Source organism: Sceloporus occidentalis, unplaced genomic scaffold (assembly GCF_023333645.1).
Source record: "Sceloporus occidentalis isolate IW3139 unplaced genomic scaffold, rSceOcc1.0.p SCAF_12, whole genome shotgun sequence".
Lineage (NCBI taxonomy): Eukaryota > Metazoa > Chordata > Lepidosauria > Squamata > Phrynosomatidae > Sceloporus > Sceloporus occidentalis.
In genome coordinates this window covers 23,670,322-23,686,374 of record NW_028316992.1, presented here as the reverse complement: position 1 = coordinate 23,686,374, position 16,053 = coordinate 23,670,322, and the positions used below count along the sequence as shown (strand labels likewise).

The window sequence follows — 16,053 nt, the reverse complement described above, 5'->3', positions numbered from 1 at the left end:
GAGTCCTACACTTGGTTTGGCACGGCTGGATATCTTTCTGGAGTGGTTTTGCCCAGGAATTATTAGCCCAGCCATAAGGACTACGAGCTGCTGCACTTCTCCTCTGCTTGGGTACCTTTCCCACCTAGAAATGGAATATAATCCAGGTAGTCGTTTTAGTACTGGCTTGGATTCTGACTGGATGTGCATGGATAGGGGCCTTGGAGAATTGCTATCCAGCAATCATGGGAAGCTGTTACAATACATCAAGCTTTACTTCACCATCCCTCATATGATATCAGAATTATAAAATCTGTTCTATGATCCTAAAGTGAACGCCATGAGGTGCATGCGGACACCTCACATAGCTAGCTTAGGTGTTGCCAAAGAGGATGTACTGGACATAACAAAGGGGGTGAGGAAGAGACTGGTCATAAATAATAGGATGATTCTGGTTGGAATAAACATCCTTGTCTTCCAGATCCTGTGAGCTATTTGATACAGGAATCTGCCCATTTATACCCCCAGTTCACACCTTGGAAGATTCTACTTCAAAGTCCCATATATCCATATCAAATATTTGGATCATTCAGCTGCAGAGCCTCTGAATGTTGCCCCAGGGCACAAAATCTCTATTTAAACTACAAGCTTTCCTTGTTTGTTGGATTAGCTTGGTTTGCAGGCAGAAATGCTGCCGGTTTGTACTCCACTAGGCTATTCTTTCACTTGCCAAATCCCCAAGTCCGGGAGCAATTGAGTTCCCTTTTGCCATCCCACCAAACTTCTTCAAGAGGAGCAGCTTTTTCCTCAGGTGCAGTATCTCCATTAGAAGGCCTAATTCTATTCCATGTGAATCCTTTGTTTCTCAGTTCTTATGTACTTGTGAGTGTGCATATTCATATACTCCGCCCTCCATAACTGCCATCCGCCGGCCTGAGAGGGAGTTCACCAGGCAGGTCCAGCTCCATCAGGACTAGCCTGGAAGAAGGAAGAGCCCTCCCTCCAATCCATCTGCCTTGGTCCAGGCCTCAGAGGGAGAGAAGAACCACTGGACCTCGTCTCCTTTCCCTCCACCATTCCCTTCTCCTTTTGTTTCGTGTCTTTTAGATTGTAAGCCTGAGGGCAGGGAACTGTCTGATTAAAAATAATAATTGTAAGCCGCCCTGAGAGCCATTAGGGCTGAAGGGTGGGATATAAATACCTAAATAAATAAATAAATAAATAAATAGTTTCCCCCTTAAATAAAAAAAAATACAATCCATTGAGAGTTTGCCTCTGCGGATCTTATTGCCTTTGTAAACATAGAGAAGATCTTGGGCTGAGTAACCCAGCCTTTATTGAGCTAATAATTTCCCCTAAACTAAGCACATAGCATGGTTACAAAGCATGGGGGCAATTTTTACTGATCTCATTCCCCATCATATTTTACATGCAGCCTAGATGTAAATGTAGATGTTTGTACCCTAGAAAGGATTTTCATCAAGAATTGGGGCATGGAGTTCGAATGTGACCTTTGTCCAGGAGAAGGAGCTTCAGAACCACACCCAAGCAGAACATAGAAAAGGTGGCTACACAATAGTCCAGTGATATAGTGGGATTCCTTCAAATTCCCTTCCAACACAGAGGGTCAGAGTAGCCCTCCTGGATTGTGTAGGTTTTTTTGGGGGGAATAACATGATTCAGATAGTTCTGCATTGTCCCTATTTACCCAGTTACCCACTTGGTCAGGTGCTTGGGCATGGAAACAATACGAGGAAAGGGTGTAAAAGTCAACAAAAAGTGCCTTTTATTACTGGTTGGTTAGTCATTCCACAGCAACAGCTCCTGCTGGCTTTCTGAGTGGCAGGAAAGTCTGACATTATTACAGGTGTGCTTATATAAGTGCAGAGATTTTGCTTTGTGATCCAGGAAGAAAGAAGGACGACGTGCTGCTGTGAAGCACTTGCTTTTGCTACTGTATGTAAGTTTTAGCTTTTATTTATTAATTTTAAAGAAATAGTAAGCTTTCAACCTTTTGCTGGCAAGAGGTAGGAAGCAAAATTATGTCAGGACTAAAAGGATTAACAGTCAGTACCCTTGTAGTTGATGGACCACACAGGAAAACGTAAACTTTCTGATCAGCTGGAGAGCTGGTTATGTATTTCTATTGGAAGCAGATATACACCATTTATATATATAGGCTGTTCCTTTTGAAACCATGCCTAAATAGCATAAAGGCACCAGCTCTTTAAAAATAACCTCTAAAAAAACTTTACTAACAGACTAATTTACACAAAAATACAAATAAACTAACAAAATACAAAGAAACGAGAGATAGTACAAATAATAAAACCCCACATAACTCTCAACACATTAACACAGACATAAAAATCTCACCCCCCGCCCATTTCTGCTCCCTGTCCCCCCACTTCCCTCTCAACTCTGTGATCTCTAATACCTAGTTATACTTCTATAGCTAATTCATCTTTTACAAATCAACTTTTTTATATTTACCTATAATATATTTAACAATAATAGTAATTGTTTAACCAAACTTCCTCCTCATAGAAAAGTGTTCCTGTCAAATCATCAAAACCTACAATCATATTATCTCCAGTTCTTTTTTAAACATAATTTATAAACGTTGCCATGTTTGCAAATACTTTTGTGTTGAATACCCTTTTAACAAATTAATGAACTTGCCTGACGCAGCCATCTCCCATAATTTTTCTATCCATTCTTAGATATCTGGAATGTCTTTATGTATCCAGTATTTAGCATACAGAATTTTCGCTGCTGGAGTCATATAGCAAATTAGTGTGCTATGCTCTCTTTTTGTCTTCTTACTATAACCCACAATATGAAACAATTCTGGTCTGGGTTCTATTTCCGACTTCCAAATTTTGGTTATGCTTCTCTCTATTATTTGCTAATTGTTTTACCCTTTTGCACTCCCATCACTGATGACAAAAAACACAATAGCTGTTTTACATCCCTAACATTTACTATTTGTACACTCTTACCTCGGGATACGAATGCGCCGGGATACGAAATTTCCGGGTTACGAAAAAAAAAATAATAAAAAATATTTCCGGGTTACGAAGGTTATTCCGGGTTACGAATAACCTTTTGGTGCTTTTCGGCGCTATTTCGCACCAAATCGCGGCTTTTCCCCATTAGCGCCTATGGCTTTTTCGGCTTACGAAGCCTTCCGGGTTACGAAAATGACGGCGGAACGGATTAATTTCGTAACCCGAGGGCCGAGTGTATTTGTATATATTTTTTCAAATTTATCCAAGATGAGGTATACATTATTTTAAAGCAATTCTCTTTCAGACTATTACAACAAGTACATTTCAAACCTTTCAGCCATACCATCTCCATTGATCAAAGTAAATATTATCTCCAACATTTCTTGCACATTTTACCATACATACTTTAATTTGCTCCTCCTTTGTTTCAAACCTTAATGCTAATTTGTAATTTTTTGCATTTAAATAAGTATCTTCTGCATCTATCAAATTTTCAAACACTGTTTCCCCCTTTTCAAAACCTAGACTAATCTTGTTCTCCTTGAAACTTTCTCTTAATGTGAAATAGGTTAACCACTACATTGTATGCCCTTCTTCCTCTAATTGTTGCAATTCTTAATTTTCCATTCTCCCTACTCCCCTCTTATTAAATCATGATATCACAAACAATTATTTACCCTGCCTAACTCTCTTATATAAGAAGACTCTTGTGGGGGTACCCAACCAGGTACTTTTACAATAAAGCTATTTTTATATTTATTCCACACTCTTAATAGCGCTCTTCTGACAACGTGGTTTTTAAAATCTTCATTCATCCTCACTTTTCCATACCACAAGTATGTGTAAAGGCACCAGATCTTGTTTGATCTTGGAAGCTAATCGCAATCAGTCCTGGATGGTACTTGGATGGGACACTATTCTTTAGGAAAGAGATATACTCCATTTATAAATGGGGTGTTCTTCTTGAACCTTTGGCTAGCTCTTCAATAACCCTTTTTTAAAAAATAAGGTTATTGAGACCATATTTAACAGTCAGAAGTAAGAACTAATTAAAATCAAACAAGTTGTTAATTAAACTGAATATTTGGCAATCGAAAAGCAACTTAACTGAATTTGTTTTTTTTTTAAGTGAAAGGACAGCCTTAAATTGGAATGCCAGTATAAATAGTTCTGCAACATTTTAATTTTTGATGAAAATCAGTAAATATTTAAGTGAGAGGCAGTTTGAAAACCAACAACAACCAACAACATTATTCAGCTGGTTAATGCTCCTGGATTTTTGCAAAACAATGTCTTATTTTTTGGTTAGCAAAAGAGAAAGGTTTTTGGTGGGATAGATGAGAAATAATTATTTTGAAAGTTCACCAAGCTATTTCCCTCTGTCCAAAGCTCAAAGCAAGAAAGAGGTGAAGAGTAAAATCATGCATGGGATTTTTCTTTCTTCTAAAAACAAAAATGCAAATGTCAATTTAAAATTAACTCAGTTGTTAAAAATGAGCTTCCTTCAACACAAACATAATTGAATCAGATTTTTTGGTTTATTAAGATTAAGAGGACAATTATTTCCCACTAACATTTCTATCTCTGTTCATAGTGAATGAGTAAAGTATAAATCTACCACATTCCTAATGAATGGAAGCTGAGCCAGATACAGCACTGTTCAGCCACATTTGGAGCAAGTATGGCACCTATATTATATGGAAACATATTCTTGCCAGTTAAGGAACCACAGTTACTTTAATAAAAAGTGTATTTGTGGGAATTTTTCACTTCAGGGTTTTGCAGTTGGTCTTGGATACAACCTAGCTGACAGTTATTCTTGAATACAAAAAGGGAAAGAGCTGTGGCTGGGGGCTTCTTGATGAATGAAACAAACTTTTCTGAGCTTAAATAAGAATGATACCCATAAAAAACACAACTAAATTTACCTTAACTCTGCCCTAGAAATGATTCTGACAGCTGTTTCATATCTGAACGTTGGCTGTTGATTTTTGCCCAGTCCTACTCCCTGAGTAAACAAATCATGTACGCAAGCAGTGTACCGTGTGAACTAGGATGTCATAAGAGTAATGGCTTGATGATCCAGGTGATTCTTTAATTCTCAGCAAGTTAACAAAAGACATAGACTTACTCTAGTTCAATAGTCATATCTTTACACATGGGACTCTCATAACTGCAGCTTTGGACCTTTGCAGCTCAGTCAGTTGACGTCTCTATGGCCAAATAGCCAGATTAACACCAACTGCAGTGCCTTCCAACCAAACTTTAGGATTTAAACAACTATAACAATGGGGACTTGTTTGCATGGCTAATTCCCACAAAAGATAGTAGGATGCCTCTTTTTGTATGTGCTCTGGATGGGTAGTAGAAATGGCACCAGATTCTGTTTGTCTATGAAGATACAGTACACCCTTGCTATCTGAGGGGATCCGTTCTGCCCCCCCCCCCCACAGATAGAAAAAACGTAGAACCTTAAGTCCCATTCTTTTCCATGGGCGTGTGCTCCCGCTCGCACCACCGCATGCACGTGGACTCATTGAAAAAGCTGGGGCTTGCTGTCTGTGGAAGCTCAAACCACATATGGCAAGCCTGTGAGTGGTGTGGCCACACTGTATTTACCATTTCCCTTCTCGCTAGCACATTGTTACAAGTGTTAGGTGACCAACTTTTGTTACTTTACTGTCTTGATAATGGTTCAAAATAACCGGATGATATGCTCACAGTGCCCTCATCCCCATGATTTTGACAGTTGATACTCTTTAGCTCATAGAAGAGCAGAGCAAAATAGGCTGAAGCCAGACTGGTAGTTTAAGAAGTCATATAATTTTTTGGGGGGGCTAGCATTTAACTGAAGTGGGGTTCATCTTTGGAGGTTTTTACAGTAAATGATTTCTTGGAATCTGATGCATAGTTAACAGTTGTCCTGGGCACTCTGGGGGTGTTCATATACTGCCACCATGTTCGCTTTTACATGGCACACTATGGCACACTATGGCACAGTACAGACCGCCCAAATGCAGTGTACTCCCGCTGATACTAGGGATAGGGACCATGTAGTAACCACACGGTCCCTAACCCTAGTATGGAGTGGCGGTGTAACAATGGCGGAGTCCCGTGTACACGGGCACCGCCATTGTGATGTAAGTGCTGCGCAGCATCCATACAGCACCATGCATCACTTACATTACAAGTGCACCATTGGCGCACTTGTGACATTTGCCCTACAGCACAAAAAGAACCTGGTTCTTCTGGGTTCTTTTTACTCCGGAGAGAAACCATGCAGTTTGACAGCTGCGGCTTTCCCTTGGAGGGAATTAGGCTGCCGGCAGGCCACCCCTTTGGGGCGGTCTGTACTGCGCCTATGCTTATCTAGTGAAGCAGCTAAAACATTCAGCTACAAATCAGGAAACTTGTGGTTCATATGTCACCTCTTCTAAGACGCAAAGCACTCTCTACATTGCTAACTCCAATATCTGCAAATCTATGTTAGGTAATCAAGTTCTTGTTAGCATTACAAATAATCAATATAAAACTGCTTTGAACCTTTGAAAGCCAAATACAAATACTGAATGCAGTGGTCCACCCTTATCTACAGTTTGTCTTTCCGTGGTTTTAGTTACTCAAAGTCAGCCATGGTCTGAAAATATAATGTAGTCCGCCCTTATCCACCACTGTTTCAGTTACACAAGATCAATCGCAGTCCAAAAACATTACAAGTATAGGATTCAGTATTATCCATGGTTTCAGGTATCCATTTGGGGTCTTGGAACATATCCCCCACAGATAAATGGGAAGGCTACTGTACTATTTCAAAGTCAAGCCAACTTTACAAAGACAGTATGATTTCCAGAGCTGTCCTTAATACAAAGAAAATTGTGTCTGCAATCCTATATCCACCTCACTTTGGTGGGTCTTACTTCTGACTAAAGTATTCTATGATTGTCCTGTAAGACAGCAACCACCTGGCCTAGGTGAGGGGAATCCATTTTGCACAAGGCTTAAATTTGTGCATGGAAAGATATTGGAGGGGGGGCACCTACCAGCAATGAGCAGGGCCCCAATTTCTTACATGAATCCCACACCCACACATAGGAGCTTATTGCACACACATTTAACCCTTCTGCACCCTAACAGGATGCAGCCAGGATGTGGGATGCAGCTGGGAATTATCGCACATAATTTGCCACCATTTCCGCCAGCCGAATACAGTCCGGCTGCATCCTGGGTCCCAGGCGCACTTTGGCAGCTGCTTTTCCAAGTTGGAAAGCTCCCGGCTTTGAAAAGCAGCCACCGAAATGTGCCTGGGAGCCAGGCTGCAGCCGGTCTGCACTTGGCTGATGGAATTGGCCGACAAATTATGTGCAATAATTCCTGTCTGCATCCCGCATTGTGGCTGCATCCCGTTAGGGTGCAGTGGGGTTAAATGTGCACGCGATATGCTCCACACACAAAACAATGTTGTTTGCAAGCTGCTGAAAATGGCAGTTAGCTTTGTAGCCTTTTAAAAAATGAGCTGTAACATGGTATATGTGTGCAGGTCACAACATGCGTGGAGGAAAAGATGAACCACAAAGCTTGTTCTGCAATGATTTTTAAAACTCATTAGCACCAAAGGAGCCTCCTAAATGTAAAATTGGGTGGGGGGGAGGGAAGCAGGGAATATCTCTCACCTCTGACCAGTTATTTTCCCCACTGAAAATCTCTGATTGGAAAGTAAGAAATCTTACTTGCATGGGGGAGATGCATAGGAGTCTGAGGGAGAACCTGATGGGCTATCCCCTCCCAGTCCCATGAGCCAAATTTCTCCATTCTAGCTATGCCCATTTCCTATGAGTTACATATGAGTGGATATTTATACGATTTTATATCCTGGAGCCACCATTTGAGGGATGTGTGTGTGTGTGTGTGTGTGTGTGTGTGTGTCTTCAAGTTGCCTGATGACTTATGGTGACCCCATGAATTTCATAGGATTTTCTTAGGCAAGGAATACTCAATTGGTTCTACCAATTCCTTCGTCTGAAATAGAGCCTACAGCATCTGTTATTAATTGATGGTTTCCCATCCAAAGTACTAATCAGAGCTGAACCAGCTTAGCTTCCAAGATCAGACAGGGTGCTTAGGCAACTTAGGAAGCCCTTAATAACACAGACCTTATTTATAGATGGTTGTCACCTTGACATTATGTTGTTAGAAATTATTTTAACTCTACCTAGGACAGGGCTGATCAATGTCCTTTGTTGTAGATGTTGTTAACTGTCCTTGAGTTGACTTCAGTTCATAGTGACCCTGTGGATGAGATATCTCCAAGATTCCCTGTCCTCAATTCCCCTGTTCAAGTCCTGTGGGCTCAGGCCTGTGGCCTTCCTGGTGGAGTCTAACCATTTGGTGTGTGGTCTACTGCCCTCACCTTTCCCCAGCATGATTGTCTTTTCTAACGAGTCATGCTTCTCATGATGTGGGCATAGTATCTCCATCTCAATTTAGTCATCCTGTCTTCCAGGGAGAATTCAGGCTAGGACCCATCTGTTTGTTTTCTTGGCCATCCATGGTATCTTCAACACTCTTCTCCAGCACCGCATCTCAAATGAACCGATTTTCCTTCTGTCAGCCTCTCACATCCACATCACTGTCCAGCTCTCACATCCACACATTATGGTGGGGAATACAATGGCTTGGACTACCCTGACATCAGTTTTCAGAGTTTTATCATTGCACTTTAGAATCTTTTCCAGTTCTTTCATAGCTCTGTTCCCATTCCTAGTTTCCTTCTGATTTCTTAAGTGCACTTTCTGTTTTGGTCTATATTTGATCCAAGATATGGAAACTCTTTGAATATTTCAATTTTCTCATTGTCTAGGATGAATTCTTGTAGTTTTCCATGGTTGTTATTTTTGTTTCTTTAATGTTCAGCATTAAGCCTACCTTGGCGCTTTCCTCCTTGACCTTCTTCATTAATTGTTTCAGGTTTTTGTTTCTGCTAGTAGTATTGTATTGTCTGCATATCTTAGATTGTTATTTTCCTTCTACTGATCTTTATTCCTCCTGCCTCAGACTCTAACAATACTTTCAGCATACAGGTTGATTAAATAGGGTGACAGTATGCAACCTTGCCCTACCCCTTTGTCAATTGGGAACCATTCTGTTTCTCTATATTCTGTCCTGGAGAACCCTAATTAAAGTAATTGAAGCACCATCTGAATAAATTTCTTCCTGTCTCTCAAAAGCATGCAGAGTCACTGGCACGTGCGTCCAGTGTGTGTACAAATGTTTGACAAGAATAACGACAGCAGTGTCAAACTATGTGATTTTACAGAACACTTTCATCCCAGGGAGCCATGAAAGGCACAGATGCCCTGCCAGAAATATGTTGGCAAACCTTGTTTAGAAAAAGAGCTTCATGGAAAGGAAGGGGAGAAACATGACTCTTCTAACTAACTTGTATTACTCTCTTGCAGAAGGAGACCTTCTCTTTGGATATGTGGAACTGTAACCCAGGTAAATTTTGCTTTATGATGGAGCAAACTGCAAAGGTTCTTCTCAAGTGGGCTCTTGCTTCAGCAGAAAGTACATTCCACAGGTTCCTGGAACAGGCTGAAATGATCAATTTTCCCACCCTCCAGTGTGCTGCTTTTCAATGCATTGTCTGAGACAGTGGCCTTTATAAAACTGTATCTGAGCAACATCACAAGGAACATGACTTACAGTGCTGGTTGCTCCTACTTTCAGAAAGCAAAATGTTTCTGTTTTCCTTGTTTCTCCATTCTCCAATCTTTGCTCCCTCAGTCTAAGGTCCCCATTGAAATCTGGCCAAATAACCCCATTGGCCATTATTGCAATGTGTGTAATTTTGTGTAGTTTGTTGTTGTTGATCTGAACAAAATGGCTGTGGTAGAACTCAGTGAATTGTGAGTTCCTGACCTTCAACAGCAGTCAGGAACTCTGGTTGTGGAGCTCAGTGTTGCTAAGCATTGCATACAAAGAGGACAAGAAATAACATCTGAAGTATTGTTGGTTTGTCCCATGTAAAGTAAACCCACTGAATCAATTGTAAGATTCTGAGTCAACTCATATATAAATTTATTTGATTCAATGGGTCTATTCTACTCAGGACTAACACTTGGAAGGAAGTGCTGGGTTTTCTTCCTGGTCCTTCATGTAGTGGAAAGTTGATCTTTTCACCCTTCCATTTGGATAGGCTATCTCTTGTAAATGTGTCTGTGTATCCTGCCTGGTGACTTATGGTGACCCAATTAATCTGATAGGATTTTCCTATGCAAGGAATACACATAGATAGTTTTGCCAGTTCCTTCCTCTGAGGCAGAGCCTTCAACACCCAGGATGTCACTACTGGGATGCAGAAGGTGCAGGCCTCATCAGGGTGTGTGTGACACCACTACACACACCGATTTGCTTTGTATGCATGTTCTTCTTCTCTGAATGTTCGCAGTGTCTTCTGCAAGAGACCTGCTAGTGAATCTATGATGTGAAATCAGTTTTCCAGGGAAGGATTGCTGCTGTTTATTCGGAAAGGATATACCATTCAGTAAGAGAAAGGACTGCTGAAGGGAGATTCTTCACTCAGTTATTAATTTAGTTCCCAGTTGATGACAGGCATGGCAACTGGGGTAACTAGAAGGCCCATCATCCTTAGAAAAATACCTCCACCCTCATGTGCCCACATATACATGCACACAGAGAAAGAAAGGTCAAAAGCATGTAAGAGCAGGACTTGCAGTAATTACTAACAAATAATTAACTATTTTGCTGATTTTTTTTCTTTTTTCTTTTGCAGTGTTTTTGGCATAACTAATTAATTTTTTTAACTGTAGCTTAATGTGGGATGCTTCTACTACTTCTAATAATGGCTTCTAGGTTTCATATTTTCCATATTTACAGGTATGTGGCCTCATTAAATAATACAAGAAATACAGTCAGCCCTCCTCATAGGCGGGCTTGCCTTCTGTGGCTTTGAGCTTACGCAGAAGGCAAGCTCCATTAGAAGTAATGAGGTGCATAACCGCACCATGCACCCTGCGCACCACCGCATGCACACACCTAATTATTTCCTATGGGGCTTCAGCATACGCTCTTTTTCCCATACGTGGGGGAGTCCAGAATGGATCCCTGCATATAGGGAGGGCAGACTGTATATCTAAATTTCCTCTGTTGTGAATGTTGTGGCGGCAATGACAAGGGATGAGATTTCTTTACATGAAATATTCCATAGTTGTGGAGATAATGCCAAGCTGCTGTGAACACTGGTTTGTTCATAGCAACTAATTAGAACTATTTAGTTACTTTGTAGAAAAATCTATTACTTTGTAAAGTTTCAATACTAACTAACTAATTGTCAGTGGGTGGTTTGGGTTGGAGTTATAACCCTAAGTTTTTGGAATTTAATATAGTACACCAGATTAAGTTTTCCTGACTGCCATTAGAGGAAGTGAATACCTAAATTAAACTTTGGATTTCAATCTATTCATTTTGCTTCCTGACAGGAATGTCATCTCAACAGCCTTGCCCTCCTGGACCTTACCCTGGACCCTATCCTGGGCCAGGCATGCAGCCATGTCCAAATCCAGGCTACCCTGGCCATTATCCTCCACCCACTGGATTCCCTGGGCCATGTGGGCCACCTCCTCATGGGCATCATCACCATGGGCATCACCACCATGTGCTTCCCCACTTTGGACATCACCACCATGGACATCACCACCATGGACATCATCATCATGGCCATTGCAAGTGATATCAAAGAAAGAGGTAAAAATGAAACGGAGGAGATGAATTCAGAGTATGGGTTGAAAGGCAAAAGCTAAATAATGGGAAGGAGGGAGTATAACAGAAATCAAGAAACAAGAGGAAATGCTAGCATTCTCAATATCCATTTTTTTTTCTTTTCAGCATGGTTCCAGCTCCAGCAGCACCTCAGATTTAGACTGAAGACATCCTTTTCTGCTTTCACAAGCAGCCCAGCTTTCTAGCACTTTAGGGTGCTATTAGGACTATCACGAAGTCCTTCTGTATCTCTGTCACATGCTCCTCGTTATCCACCTCTTACTCATATGCACCATTAAACATGCCATGTGATCTATTAAGTTCATTTTTTAGTAATTCCAGCAAGACATGATTAAATAAAAATATCATGATTGTCCAATATAGGTTTTCATTGAACAATTTGTTCTCATTTTTACATTGGAATCTTGAAACAGATTAACATGGTTACCTCTCTGAAAGATTTGGTATCCATTTTCCATTAGGCACTAATTACATTAAGTATCCATATAGTTTAGATATCTAGTTTAGCAAAGTCTTTTATGAGACTTTCAATGTATTATCAAAAGCACTTAAATTTCACAGGAGTAAAATTTGTTATATTACAGATGGAAAGACATATGCCATGCTATTTTTTTCTAAACACCAGAATAAACTCAAATGTATCACTGCACAATAATAAATGGCACTATTTTTAAGATAGTGTGAAAACATTTATTTACCTTGAGTGCAATTTTGGCTTACATTAACAATATTATTCCAGAAAAAAACAATCCCAAGAATGTACTGGAGTTGCAGTTTGGTTACACATTGTCATGTACTGGCTAACTTCATAAACAGAAGCTTCAGCAAAGTCAGAAAACATTTTCCAGAAAACGATTTATCGCAGCATAACAATATTGTCAGGACTGAAGCATTTTCAGTTATATAGTACAGTCAGCCCTTCTTATCCCCAGATGTTTTATCCACAGATCTGAGCATCCAAGGGTTGAAAATACTTTAAAATATACAGATTTTTATAGGCAAACCTTGATTTTGCCCTTTTACATAAGGGTCACCATTTTACTATGCCATTGTATTTAATGGGACTTGAGCATCCACAGATTTTGGTATCTATGGGAGGTCCTGGAACCAAACCCCAGCAGATACCAAGGGCCCACTGTATATGAAAAGCACGTGGCAACTCAAATGGTTTTCACGGGCTTAAATCATATTAGTATACAAACCAAAACATTTTATTTCCGAAGACTACCCTTCCTTGTTCTTCTGGTACCAGGCAATCTCATGGAAATGACCTTGATAGATCACAGCTCATTTTTTCTTTCCCACACTTCTGCTTATTATCTGGCACCATGGACAATCCCACCACCTATACTAGCTTCACCAGTAGTATAGTACATCCCATCATCCAGTATTAAAAAGCATATCAAAACCTGCAGCTACCATGCATAGCAGCAATGATGATCCTGACACACATTAATCAACATGACTCCTTCCATCAGTGGTTTGACAGTATTACCTTAGAAAAGGAGGCACTCTGATCAATGCAGAAGGAAGGGGGTTACTATCAATTGAAAGAAGGAGAGAATAATATTTTTTTCCCAGGGAAGGTTGGATAAATGGGAGTGTATTGAGACTGCAAAATATTAGGATGGGACACTTTCCATTTAGATCTGGGCATGAAGCAAACTAAGCCAAAACAAAGGAACTGAGGAGAAAATAGTCCAAAAGAGAAACAAATGACTGGCTTGTAAAGAAACCAAAAAAGCATACTGCACTGGTATGAAAGGACTACTAACATTTGATGGCTGATGCAGTCTGATGCCTGGAAGAGCATAACTGGGCAATGAAACTCCCAAGCTATTGCTGAATGAGTGGCCTCAGATAAAGGGTTACTAAAATCTTATCTCTGATTGGATAGGAGGATCTTTGCATTTTTGGAGACTAGTGAGGTTCATCTCTGATTGGGCAGCAAGTGGCTGGAGGTAATATAGAAAAACCAGCTCCTGAAGCCTGAAAGGCAGTCTTTTCTTTTAACTGTCTTCAACCTGGATATAATTACTTCAGACAGCTCTGATGCTGATAATACTGCTTCTGGTTTTATACTGCTCAATGACCGAATAAAATTTTATTACTATTACTATTTGCTTCTGGTTCATAGATATTGGCTCATAGACATCACTAATTATCAATAAAATGGGCTCTCATAATGAAGTCATTCTAATCTAGATATATAAATGCTTATTATACATATAACTGATGTTGCAATGGGTTGCAATTCCTAAGGAATAAAATGATCTCCCATGGATACCTGTGCATTTGACACCTACGGAAGGCATTTAAGATGTTCAGTTCCCTATAAATGAAAATCTATATGGTTGCTTGTATAAATGATGAATATGTAAGACGTCTGAAGTTTGTAAAAGTGATCAGGTGGAGTCTTGATGCTGACTGTTTGGATTATGTTGCTTTTGGAAGCCCAGGCAATCAGATGGTGATGAGAGGGACTTGGTGGTGTCACTAGGGTTGGTGTCACCCGATGCGGCTCCTCTTTGTGTCAGGGAAATGCCAGATTGGCACCGTGGCATGTAGTTACCATGACCCCTATCTGGTGCTGAAAGGGGTGGCCTGTTTAGTCCCTGAGTCTCTCAAATAGTCTGGAACGAATTGGTATAGGGTTTTATAGGTCATAACCAGCACTTTGAATTGTGCCTGGAAATGAACCAGTAGCCAATGAAGCTGTTTGAACAAGGGAGTTACAGTCATCCCTCCATATTTGCGGCTTTGATATTTGCGGATTTGATTATTCACGGATTTCATTAATATGTTCTCTCTAGGACTGTATAGGTCCTCCAGTGCAACTCTGTGGTCAACTTTAACTAAAGTTGCACTGAAAGACCATTTGTAGCTACTCCAGTGCCATTCTATGGTCAGTGTATGTTGGACATTGACCACAGAGTTGCACTGGAGGACCTAGAGATTCCCAGAGAGGTGTCCTCTCCGGGAAAAACATGGTGTTTTTGTTATTTGCGGTTTTTCCATATTCACGGGGGTCTTGTTCCCCTAACCCTAGTGAATATGGAGGGACAACTGTATATGGTCCCTATAACTGGCCCCGGTCAGCATTCTAGCTACGACATTTTGAACCCGCTGAAGTTATAGTAGTCAAATGGGATGTAATCAAGGCATGTGTCACTATAGCCAGAACTGATGTCTCGAGAAACAGGTGCAGCTTACCCACTAGATTCACCTGTCCAAATGCACTCCTGGCCACTGCTGAAATCTGGGCATCCAGGCTCTGAGTTGAGTCCAGAACAGCATCCAAGCTGCAAGCCTGAGATTTCAAGGGGAGTATATCCCTGTCCAGCACAGGCAAAGTCCCTATTCCCTGATCTACCTTTTGACCAGATGTTGACCTCCATCTTATCAGGATTAAGCCTCAATTTGTTTTCCCTCATGCTGACAGCAGACATTGATTCAATGCAGAGACAGCTTCCTTGGAATCAGATGGAAAGGAAAGATAGCGAGTTGGGTGTTATCAACATACTGGTGACTCTGCACTGCAGAACTCCAGTTGACCTGTCCCAGTGGTTTCATGTAAATGTTAAATAACATGGGGGACAGAACAGATTCCTGTGGGACTCCACAAGCCAGTTGCTAAGAAGTCAGACAGGAGTCCCACAACACCACCTTCTGAGTTCACACACACACACCCCACCCAGAACCACTGCATAACAGTTTCCCCAAATCCCATCCTAGAGAGGCTGCCTAGAAGGATACCATGGACGATGGTATCAAAAGCTGGAGAGAGGTCAAGCAGGTTTGTATGGGGACACACTTCCACTGTCCAGTTCCCTGCGTAGGTTATCCACCAAGGTGATCAAAGCTGTCTCCATCCCATAGCCAGGTCTGAAGCCAGATTGAAATGGATCTAGATAATCTTTTTCATCCAGAAACCTCTGGAGCTAGGAGGCCTCTAGTCACTCCAGAAACAGTTGTTCATGTGAGATAAACAACTAGTAAAATTAAAATTGTACTTTTAAATTACAATATTATATGCACAGAATAAACGTATTTACATATACATAGTTTCTTGTGGTTACAGTGAAAATTTGGTAAAATGTGATGCTTTAATAGAAAATTTTAAAAAATTAAATTAAAAAAAATCTTAAAAAAATAAAACTTGAAATTTGAAATAAATAAAAAAATGCCCTGGGGCATTTCCCTTCTCCTCATACTGAGCCTTATCCCATTCACACCATCTCTTCAACATTTTAAAGATATACAA

The 16,053-nt window shown here is 40.5% G+C and overlaps 1 long non-coding RNA gene across 2 annotated transcripts; it reads left to right on the top strand.

Moving 5' to 3' along the window:
* The first annotated feature begins 1,820 nt into the window (after nucleotides 1-1,820).
* LOC149305387 (uncharacterized) lies at nucleotides 1,821-12,372 on the top strand. 2 transcript variants are annotated; one of them, XR_016271784.1, is made up of 4 exons: nucleotides 1,821-1,935; nucleotides 9,446-9,485; nucleotides 11,489-11,753; nucleotides 11,895-12,372. It is a non-coding gene; the product is annotated as an uncharacterized LOC149305387 (long non-coding RNA). The 2 variants fall into 2 exon arrangements; XR_016271783.1 differs by having other exon boundaries at nucleotides 1,821-1,939.
* The last annotated feature ends 3,681 nt before the right edge of the window (nucleotides 12,373-16,053 follow it).